Source organism: Emydura macquarii, unplaced genomic scaffold, assembly GCF_026122565.2.
Source record: "Emydura macquarii macquarii isolate MOO-44397 ecotype Brisbane River unplaced genomic scaffold, CSIRO-AGI_Emac_v2 contig_3108, whole genome shotgun sequence".
Lineage (NCBI taxonomy): Eukaryota > Metazoa > Chordata > Testudines > Chelidae > Emydura > Emydura macquarii.
The window spans coordinates 2,690,583-2,702,598 of NW_027133245.1; the positions used below are offsets into that span (position 1 = coordinate 2,690,583).

The 12,016-nt window shown below is 39.8% G+C and overlaps 1 protein-coding gene across 5 annotated transcripts in view; it reads right to left on the minus strand.

Annotated features, from left to right (window-relative positions):
* SGCZ (sarcoglycan zeta) overlaps positions 1-12,016 on the minus strand; it is a 764,963-nt gene that overhangs the window by 503,439 nt on the left and 249,508 nt on the right. The window contains exon 1 of one of the 5 annotated variants that reach the window (XM_067530574.1): positions 5,590-5,676. The exons of the other annotated variants lie outside the window; for them this stretch is intronic. The gene's annotated coding sequence lies outside the window, so the exon portion shown is untranslated. Of the gene's footprint in view, positions 1-5,589; positions 5,677-12,016 lie in introns of those variants that run through there. 5 annotated transcript variants of the gene reach the window in all.

Here is a 12,016-nt window from a genome sequence, read left to right on the forward strand (position 1 = left end):
TTATCAAATTAATTAAATGACTGACCCCATTATACCTTCTCCTGAGTTTCCTATAGCATCCCATCTTCTCTGTATCTCCTTTTAGATAGGGCTGACGGAAAACAACAATTCCATTTTTTTGGGGGGGGGAGGAGAAGGGGGGGGGGGTGAGGATGAGGTTTTGAAAAGTAGTAGTTCAGCTGCAGAACAAAAATAAGCCCTTTCCACATTTTTCTATGATAAAGCACATGATCAACAGCAAACAGTCCAGTGGCTAGGGTATACAGCTGGGAAGTGGGAGACCCAGGTACAAGTCTCTGTTCTATTGGAGTGGACCACAGATGAAGTTGGTTCCTTCATATCCTGGGTGAATGCTCTAACCACTGGCCTACACAGGAGTAGTCTCACTCAATCTCTCTAGCTGAAGCTGTTCCGCTTTATGTAAATAAAGCAACATTCAATAAGAATGAGAGACTGACTCTGCAGTCCAGTGGTTTGGGCAGTTGCCTAGGATATGGACGATCTAGGTTTAAGTCCCTGGTGTGAGTCACACAGAGTAAGGGTCTGAACCCACATCCCCTGGTGAATGTCCCCGTCCCGCCCCTCCCCGCCCCACTCACACATTCATTCTGGACCTGAAAAAATCTTAGTTAAAACAAATAGGTATCAGTGAAATGTTCTGGTTTTGAGAGAGCAGCATTTTTTTAAAGAAAAAGAAGCAGTCACAAGTGTTTCAACCAGCTCTACTTTTAAATGATCAGCTCTTTGGGCTAGCAACTGTCTGCATTTTTGTTCCTTGTACACAAGGAAGCAGCAAGTGCTTTTAGACTCAAGCTGTCTGATAGCCAGTAACCAGGAGAGAATATGGGACATCCATCTCCTGCAAGGGAGTTATTAAAATTCAAATGGACAGATCTTGCAATTCCTGCTCAGGCAAAACTCATTAAAGTGAACAGGAGTTTTGCTTGAGTAAGGACAGCAGATATGGGCCTAAAATGCATTTACCCTATATCCCAAAGCGAAAATAAAATCTTTACGGTATGGTGCAACTTTCCCATCAAGGTGATTATGCAAAGTAACAGAATGACTAATGTCACAGTTTAGACTTGATTGCTATTTCATTATTACCATAAACAATTTATAATGAAAAGCTTCACACGACCACATAAAGCAGCGTCACATTAGGCACAAAAGTCTGCTCCGCATGTCTGATTTAGCACAAAAAACAGTTATATTTGAACAAGAACAAATCTACTGCCATTCATAAAATACAGCAGAATCCCAAGGAATTTTACAGCTTATATCTAAAACAGTATGATTGCACACACTGTGATTATACAGAATGTGGTCTAGGGGCATGAGCAGGACTCTGCTGATCAAGATTCTTGGGTTCTTCTATTGTTCTGCCACTAACTCAACATCAGACCTTTTGCACTGATGTACTAATTTGTAAAATTTGCTTACCTTAATGGATCTGATTTTTCTACTGCCTTCCACCTTATCTATGCAAAGTGAGTGCAAAACCACCATCAATCTAAAATCTAGTCAATTAAAATAATTAGTTAAAAATAGCTTCTTGTATTATACTGCCAATTCTCCTGCCAATTTTTTTTTTTTTTTTTTGGACTGCTGTGTGAAAGGCCCACACAGAGGCAAAAGTAACATACAGAAAAAAATAGAGTTGACTATACACAAAGTGGTGCTAAATACATAAAGAACCAATACAAATTTTCTTCAATATTTCAGGTATAAAAATTGTACTTGTAATTTGTTAAAATAAAATAAAATGTTTGTTCTGGTTTTAGAGTGTAACCAACTGCAGCAATATTCTGTATATTTTAATTGAGGAATACCACTGAAACCAGTAAGTATTACCTCTAACACTGGAATTAACTTTTTAAGTGCATCCACCATAGTAAGTTAAGAATGCATAAGGAAGTGTTGGGTTTTTTTATTTGACTGCGTTACTTTGCCCTACTTTCTTTCTAGGTTTTCTTTTCCCAATAATTATTCAAACCCTTCTTTATTGAAATCTAACCAGGTAATGTCCTTTCTTTTCCCTCACATTACACAATTGATCATTATTACTCATTTTATTGCATAAAAGATGAAGTTGCTAGATTGGGGATCTTTCTTCCCGCCCCTTGTTACAGTATAAGGACCCAATTCTCTGTACGGAAATGGTATTGATTTCTTGTACAGTTCCATATGCAAGGGATCTGCAGAGCTGAGACACAAGTTCACCAGATCACCTCTGACTAGATGGTATAATGTGATATTTCAAGCAATTAGTTGTCTCTTGAAAGCCTTTTTTTTACCCTACTGTTTTTAGCTCTGCTAAATATTGACTTTCACATAAAACCACACTTACTATTTGTTGTTAATGAAAATGGTAGCAAACAAATTGAGCTTCAGAGACATTAATCCAAATGGACAATTAGGTATCTGGGCTAATTAGTTTTGTTATTTATCAGTTCCTTTATTCAGTCCATTCCAGAGAGAGAATCATTCATCTGGACACGAAGAACTTTTAAAAGAAGAACAGTTCCATAATTATTGGAAAAAAGATGACTGTATTTCAGAAAGTATTGTGAAAATTATAGTTTAGTAGAGTTATGGCTCTTTGTTAAGCTTCTGTTTATGAGATGAGTGTGTGTAAATAAGGCCGAAATAAGGAAATATGGGAGTTATTGGCTCTAGTCTGGGATTTGCCAAAGGCTCTTAGGAAATGTGAATGAACATACAAACAGTGTGTGTCTGCAAGCTGTGAATGTGCAGAAAACTGGGGGCAGGGAGAGTTTCTGTGCTTTGCACCAAGGGCTACTGCACACAATGTTCAGCCAAGGGATGAGGAAGAAAAAGTGGACTTAAGCCACTTTACACTAGCCAGATTCTGGGGCACAATGGCCCACAGTGTAAATCATAGCAGCTGGCTACTTTAATTTAGGATGGCTTTTCCATAGCTGCCTATTGGCTGCTCTGCAGCAGCCTAGTATCGCCTCAGAACGGAGCATCTTTCTACTGCCAACTTGCTCTTTCCTGCCTCTGGCACTATCCCTACATCAAGAGGTAAGGAAGGGGACAGTGTAGGGATTCTTCAAGTAACCCTAAGCAGCCCTGGTGCTGGAGAAATCCTTCCCTGGCCACTAGGATTTCCTTTATAATCCTGTGCGCTGTTCCCATAGCATACACAGGCCGGACCATACTGGGAAAGACTCAGAGAGGACAATCTGTGCTGAGATTTGTAGGTCCCTTCAAGCCTGCTTTTGCAGAAGTTACTAAGCCTTTGTTTTTGCCAATACTAAAAACTGGTTTACCTTTCCAAGATATATTTGCCAGGAAGGAGCTGGATTTCTCTGTAAAATTTCTCATTCCTGTAAATCAAGAAGCCATAAACTGAGCGCTATGTAGCATGCAATCAGCTTGTAGATGCATGTGTCCCACTATTAGCCATTGTGTAATCAATTTTTCCCAATTTAACTCAATATTTATTTGGAAATCAGTCCCCCTGACGTTTCCCCTTCTTAAAGTTTCTTTAGGTTTTTTAATCCTGGCAAATGTAACTGTGTGGAGGATCTCATTATGGATGTGTCTAATCCTTTTGAAACCTACTAAGATCTTGGCCTCAATAATAACTTGTATCAATGAGATCCATAGTTGTGTGTTGTGCAAAAGAGTCCCACCAATATAGGCTGGGGCTTTAAGACTAAATAAAATCAATAACAAAAATCCCTTGATGGCCAATTTGACTGATCAGTTACTCTGAATGTACTAGTTCTAAAAGGAATAAAATAAACTCATTGTTTGGGGAAGGAAAGGAATGATGGGGAAACAGACAGCTGAAGTGTGATGTTCTTTGCCTTCACTGCTTTGAGGTTATACTCCGAAAACAAAAATATAACTAACCAAATAGTATTTTAATGAATAAAGAATAACCTAATGTAAACTTTGGATCTGAAGATATGATACCAACAGTAGTAAGGACACTTTTGTCATTTAGCATACACCTCCAATCTATCAGTCATATTCACCCCCTACATGACATCAGTTTTTCTTTTTTGTATAATACGACTCTCACATGGTAAAAGTTGGTGCATAATGTTGCAATCTACACATATGTTCCCTTTCATTTAATTGCTTTGATTTTACGTGACATTTTAGAGAGGTAGTGAAATTATTCAAAATAATTTGTATTCCCAAATGATTTATCAAAATTCAGGAGCCTGCATCTGGTACAGTGCACAGCACAGCAAGTAGAAAGCTGGAGCTTGAAGGTTTAGCTGCATCCTTTCGACTGACATTTCAACCAAATATTGCTAAGTGTAAAATCAAACAATGGTGTGGGTTTTTTGCTACATGCTCATTTCATCAAAGCATGGCTACTTTTTTCTAAATAAAATGTATATATTTGAAACAAATGCTAAATATGTTAGATACATTCTATTATGATTTGGAATTGTGTAGCTTCATCCATTCATTTCCTTACATTTAAATCTAAATGTATTTCTTCTCTTTAGTTTCCAGTATGGAAGATATTCATAACAACAGAGCACTGAAGGCTAAGCTACAACTTCAGCAGGATCTTGTTTTTATTTCAGTACCTTAAGGAAGAAAGATTCGCTATGGCCTTTATAAAAACTCTGACCTAGTTATTCTGCAATACAGCTGTGTAAACCATCTTTTATGATTTTCTGCTTAGATTTACCAAGTTATTAACATGCATGGAGAGTCTATTACAGAACTTGATTACCTTGTGTATCAAAGTGACAGATCTACAGCCTTTGTGACAGTATTACAGCTCACAAGCACTGAAGGCCAATTAATCATTTATGAATCAGGTCAGAGCTACCAGGTCTTGGAAATCTGTCAGCTTGTCTTGAATAAAGCCACTACAATGTTATAACAAATATTGGTGTACATTGTAAATGATGCCGGACTGTAAGTCAACCACTAGTTTAAGGGCACATTAAAATATCAAAGAGGAGTATGTAAAAAATGATTAACTGCATGGCGTGGGACATTTCCAAACCACCAGAGGAGGTAATCCATTCTGTCAAAGCAGTGGTACATTGTGATAAGAAAAAGGAGTTTATAATTCAGTACAGAATATATGGGAGGGCAATGTCTCCTCCCTCATCCCCCCCTGATTGCTAAAGAATAAAAAGAATAGATTGTTTGTAGGACACAAACCTTAGTAAGCAGCAGAACACTGCTATGCCACAGCAGGAATATCCTAAGGAAGAAACTGGTTCACAGAGAAAATTCCTTCCCTGCTCTCTATTTGCCCCCAGGGAGGAATAATTTACTGATAACCTACACTAGCAGTACTTTAATACCCCTAGTTCTCAAGTGCAACCAAGGCACCCCTATAGGAGAGAGGGGAAGGTAAGAGGGTGTGGCGTCTGACTAAAGTCTTGTTACCCCATGGAGAAAAGTAATTCAATATTCTTCTTCCCCTTTACTTCTTTGTATGGGCATGCAGCCTGGGTGGGAATTTCACCTAAAGCACTAACATTTCTGGATTGCTACAAGCATTACCTTATTAGCCACAAATGTCTTTCAAAGTGACAGAAGATTGAGGATACACAAATACGCACAAAACAAACTCACCCCGCACTTATTAGAGGTCTAGATTCTCTCCTGTGGTGATACTGCTTTGCACCAGAACCCCAGTCTGTCTCTGAAGCCTGTAAAACTAGAGAAGATCAGCCCAGCATAAAGGAGATTCTGCAGCAGCTTACAGTTGATATAGACACTCTTATGCCATTGTGTCTGCCTGCTTCTGGTGTAGCAGAAAAAAAAGAGGATATGGTCAGACTCAGATTTCTGCCTAACATGCCCTGTACCACACTGGTCCTCTGGCCCCTGAAAGGCCAGCTGAAGCAGTTCAGGGAGACCAGTCCTGAATAGAACAGGTAACAGAATTAGGAGCAAGGAAAGGAGAGATTTAAATGCGCATATACATCCCTGACCTGTGCTCCGTCCAGATCAGCTGCACTCTAACTAGGCACAGGTCCAGAATGTTTATTTTGAATTGTAACTGCTGTAATGGAAACTATTTTCAATTGTAGGCATATTCCATACTGAAGGTTTATATGTTAAGATAAATAAACCATAGCACTTGGGTATGCAGATGTAATTGTCTGAAAAATATATGAACCTTGGGCACAAAAACATTTGTAATATTTATAGTTTTTAGGCTCCAGCCAACTGTCTGGGCATAATGAGAAGAACTGTAACAGGCACATATTCATTTAGTACAGGGAAAGTAAATAAAGCAGGAAAACATTAGGTGGCACTGTATAATAAATTATTCATAACCTGTCATTAAACAGTATGATAGAAGGCTTGTTTCTTGATAAAGATCGCATTTGGGGGGAGGTTGTTAAATATCTGCTCTTCCAAATAAACCAATGATATTATTAGAGAGCAAAAAGATACCCTTCTCTTTTAAAGAAGAAAAAACAGTCATTAATGTTATTTTGGACAGAGGTGCATTTTTGGTTAACCTTCCCTTTTTCAAATACCTGGCAGGGTATCAAGCTATATGTCTGTTTAAAGGACTGTGTTGTAGACACACATATTGTTAGTCAACATAACCTACACAACAAAGTACGTTTGGAAAAGTAATATTTGATAAACCCCCAAAAAAGCAAGAACTCCACAAATGTGATGTAATCCTTTAATGTCCAGACCTAATTGACAGAATAATGCTTTGCACTTAATTGCCTTTCATACCTGGATCTCAAAATGCTTTACAGATGATTGACTTCATACCACCTTGTGACAAGCAAGCAGCACATCATCACGTTCATTTTACAGATGTGGAAAGTGAAATACAAAGGGGTGAAATGATATGTCCAAGGTCAAATGGGAAACCAGTGTCAGTCAGAACGAGAACCCCCTAACACACATCAAAAGATGGGTGAAATCAGCACAGTTTGGGGGTCTGTGAACCTCTGGAGCTGTTTTGCAAGATATGGAATGCAAACTTTTTATCCCTATAACTGAATCAATTGAAGAGGGGATTTCCACTTGCAGCAACTAGGGGCAAGGGTACAGGCAGAAGGGAAGCAAAGTCTGTGGGTTTCTTTCATGCTGGAAGCTCTATTCTTGTAGATTTACCGCATGTAGAAACCCCAGTAGTGCTCCTTTTCCCTGCTCCCTGTTCCTACCAGAGCTAACGTGGGACAGAGACATCTGGCTGATCATCTGGCAGGGGTTGCTACTTCCGATAAAACTCTGTAGTCTCTTAAATACAATGTAAATTGTTTGATGAGGTCCAGAATGAAACATACAGAATTTGCTCTACCTACACTCCACTGTCTAGGTGTTATTTTGTTAAATTATTGCCTTTTCCCTTATAGACTGTTGTCCACTTTCATACAGCAATTAGTTCTATTACATCTAATTACAGAATCAGTGTGAATTCAAGTAGCCACACAATTACAATGTGTAATTATATATATTTTGCTGAACTAAAAAGGATGAAAAACCCATGAAACCTTTGGGAAATGGAGCTGCTGCAAAGTTTTTGACAAAGTACCATTTTAGCTCTAAAGAAAATGAGCAAATCCTCATGTGTCAAACCCAGAATGAAAAATAAAATATGGATCATTTTTTGCTGACTGTTGATTTTTCATAATAACCTCTTATGCAGATACATTTTTTTATACTCAACAGCTCCCAAATTCCCTCCATACATCCGCCCAAAAAACTGCTAATATATATTTAAAAGATTCCATGGTCATCCCTGCTTTTTAGGGAGTTAGAAACCTCCCTATAAACTTGCTGTGGCCTTTATAGTGTTCTGGGATAATACCCAGATTAGTTCATTCATCCCTGAATCCACAGAACTGATTCTCTGCTTCCTTGAAAACTTCCAAGCAAAGTATTACAGGATCTCTAAGGAATACATGGCAGTTGAGGGTGGGAAGATCTCTGCTTTGTCCCCTCTTTCACTTGACACACCCCTTATTCCACAGGGCTGTTGGAGATGTTGGCAAAAAACCCAGTTTTTCTAGCTATTCGCTAGCTGAGACTCTCTGATACAATGGAAATTCTAAGATGTCCATTTACAGCCAGAATCCAGCTCTTTTGCACTGCTGGCATGACACAACTGAGCCACAACGTACCTGAGAATCTGGCCTTTGATATCTAATCAGTAAAGGAGAGCTCCAGGGAACAACTGGCAGAGAGTTAACTAGCTGGTGTATGGGGTAGGAAAGTTTGATGCATCTCCTCTCTGTGTATTATAAATAGCATAAGCATCTGTGGAAGTAAAATATCTAGCCCACATAAAGATATTAAGTAACAAACATAAAATTACAATTATCTCAAAGCTTCACTAAAAGTATGTTTTACAGTGTGACAAACAGCAGAAATCTAGAAAAGAGGAAAGAGGGCAGCCACTAACATGTTCCTTGCTCCCAAGCGTATTTCAATTCTGTTGGGGGCATGTACTGAAACTGGCCTCGTAAATATGAAGGGTATAGGAAGGTTGGGAGGGGAAGGGAATACACGTCATTCGTTACCTTCCAGGTGACCTAGTAATGTTTTAACTAAAACTCAGAAGATAGTTTATTAAATCCTCAAAGATTTAATCTGTATACAGATGTTTAAAAATGTAATTTGAGAGCTTATCTTCCTAAAATCTTAGGAAGGCCAGTAGCAGAGAGGGATATCCTTTAAATCTAAATTGAGAACCATTCCATTGTAAACCCTATTTTCACTCCTTCGTAACTTGTCCCCCTGCAAAATTTTCTTTCTTTGCTGCTTCAGTTTCTCATATTTGTTCTCCAACCAGAGGTGTTAAAAATCTGTTTGTAAAATTCACAGAATAGGTTCAGCCCATTTTAAATGAACATGAGCATATAATAAATGTGTATGCCTTTTAAAGGCTGAAGATGCTATTGTGTGTTCTGATGAATCAAAAATGGGTTTGATTTTAAAATTCAAGCTTGCATAGATTTAATTCTCTAAGAATAAGGGTTTTTGACAATTTTGAAGGGTTTTTTAATTTTTATCCATAAGAATTATATAAACAACTGAAAGATGGCATATTTATAATGCATAAAATTTTCATTGCCTCTCCCCCCTTTTTTTAAACAAAACACTCACTGAATGCAGATTGGTAGTGAACTTAATGTTTGAAAGTGGTGATCTCCAGAGATCCACACTTGCATGTCTGTGGAGGACCACTCTTGATGTATGTCCCCAAACACTAATGAAAATGAAGCAGTGTGCATAATTATTTTAGAGTCCTTATAAAAACAATATAAGTTTATCTTCCTTCCTACCATAAGGTCTTTTCTAGTTTCTCATACTATGCATTACCTCCTAGTTTAGTGTTTGTTCCTAATTAAATCAATGGCTCTCATCAATTTTCTAGAATGGGACGTTAGCATCTTCTGCTTTTATCATAGAACACAGAGCCATGAAAAGATACAAATCTTTAGGACTTATATTATTGGAGAAGAAAAGACATGTTTCTTCCCTGATAATAAGCTAATAGTTTGTCCATCTTGGTAAATTTGGAATATAAAAGTGGTAAACATCAAATGTAGTCAGAATTCCTAGGTATACATCTGCTGAGGCTCTACTCGAGTCTTTCACTGAGAAGAATTAAAAAGCTATATTATTAAGCGTTATATGTAAATATATTTATCTATATGTATTTCATTTCCATATGAATACATAAAATATTTTTCATATATCCTTATCAGAAAAACAAATAGTTCAAGAACAGGTAAGCTAGGAACAAACATATTTGCTTGACAGACCTTATTAAATACTGCCTAACCTTTACCTCTATCAACATTTCAGCTTTCATTTCCCATGTGCCTCACATTTAACCCAGTCTTCCCACCTTACTCCTCTATTCAGCTCCTTTCCCCATTCTCGTTTGATGACTTTTGTCATTCTGGCCCCTTATCCTTCAGCATCTTATCTGTGATGGGGTGGACTAGGCCCTGCAGTCCCCTCCTGGAGTCCTCAAGGTCCTACCACACCCCACTCCAGAAAGGGGAAGTGGAGAGGGGTCCTCCAAGCTGGCTTGAGTGGCTGAGAGGGAGGTAGTCAATCAGAAAGAGGCTGCAGGGAGCAGCCAGTCAGGGTCCAGCAGACTCATAAAAAGAGCTGCAGGGCCAGACTAACTTCATTCTGTTTGCAGAGACTGGGAGAGCAAGAGGTGCTCCTGAGTGGCTGCAGGAGCTGAAAGGCTGGCCAGCTGCTGGCAGGAACCAGGGGAGAACAGAGGTGCTCCTTGTTGGTTGCTGGGACTCATAGAAAGATAAGGGCTGATGGAAATGCAATTAGAGGAATGTAGCTCGTGGCTCCTGCTTAGAGGGTCCCTGGGTTGGGACTCAGTAGTGGGCGGGCCTGGGTATCTCCCACCCCCTCCCCCAACAGCCACTGGGGAAGTGGCTGAGCTCTGAGAAAGGGTGTTGAAAAAGGCCCAGGGAAGGGGCTGATGGTTGGAACTTTTACACCCCTGGAAGGAAGCCCAAACTGAGACTGACCCAGCTGGAGAGCAGAGGTCAGAGCACTAACAGATAGGTGAAGAGCCTACAGGGAGGAAGTCCTTGGGGGGGGGGGGGGGGGAGGCACGCTGCTCTACCACAGAGCAGAAACCTTTGCGAGACAGCCAGATACGAACTGAGGGTACCGTTATGTGCCTTGCAGGAGGGACTGACTAAGCACTGAGTCCTGGGAGGGCTACAGAGAAGGAAACACCCAACTGAGGGTGTAGTACTGAGATAGGCCCTGTTAGAGGACTGAGCCTGGGATTTGTCTTGTTTTGCATAAGAACTGTGAGAGTCTTAGCTCGATGGCTGAGTCACTGAAGACCTGCCTGATGAGCACAGTGAATGACAGGGGGCACCATAAGCAGAGGAAATTGAGAAAACTGCAGGCATACATGCAAACACTCAACCAAGGGATGCTCATGAGAGGTTAGTGCATCCCATTACACATCCTAACCCCTATGCATCCTCATTCTCCTACTTATCTCTCCTTGAAATCCCCTTATCACAGATCTTAGTGGATCACCCCCTCTTGGAAACTTGGTAGGCTGCTGTGAAGGGACCCAGCTATTGGGACCCTGGATGTTTTTATCCTTCAGAGACTGAATGGAGTTCATACGCCAAGGCTCATATTTGGGGTCCCCAGACATCCTCTTGGGGCACATCCTGAGAGCTGGAACACTCTGTCCAGTTACCTAAAGCCTGGGCTCAGTGCTGACCGTTCAGACACCTCCATACCTTAAACATAGCCTTGCCCTGAACTCCACCCCAATTTGAGAGTGTGCTGGTTTACAGTTTAACTCTTTCAGGAGTCGTGATAGTTCTGGAGCCTATAACATGAACAGATACTAACACCACTACTCCTTTATACTTAATAGATAAAGAACAAGAGGATCATACAGATCATAAACACAATCCTCATTAGGCTCAACCTTCCCTTGGGCATCCTTGGGGACCATATGTATTCAGGAAGGCAGGCGGAAATCCCTGCTTCATATGGCCCCTACATGCTGAGTTGCTCTTCCTCCTCTTGAGCTGAAGAAAAATGGCCCAAAATCCAATAGATCAGCTCCTCTCTTTTTCACAAACGTCCTTATCCTCTCTCAGGTGACTCCCTTACCAACTTCAACAGGTGGCCACAGACCCACACCAGGTGACATCATTGCCAGGTGACCTCCCCTTTCCTAAACCAGTTTTCCTGGGTGGAAATCAATTTATTAAGAATTATTTCAATGGTCAAGCTTTTAAGTTAAATGGCCTTCTATTATTAGGCATTTATCTTACCATGTTGGAATCTTGTTACAACATGGTATTGAAAGGAGAGAGATGACAATTAGCCCCACACTCAAAATGGAGTCTTCAGTTTGGCACATATATACTTAGTCTCAAAATCAAACATTTCATATACTGTAGATACAGATTACCCAATTAATTACAACCCTCTTCAAGAAATATCTTTTCCTTGTTTTCACTTTTGATATTCCCAATATCAAATATTCCCAATATCAAAATAT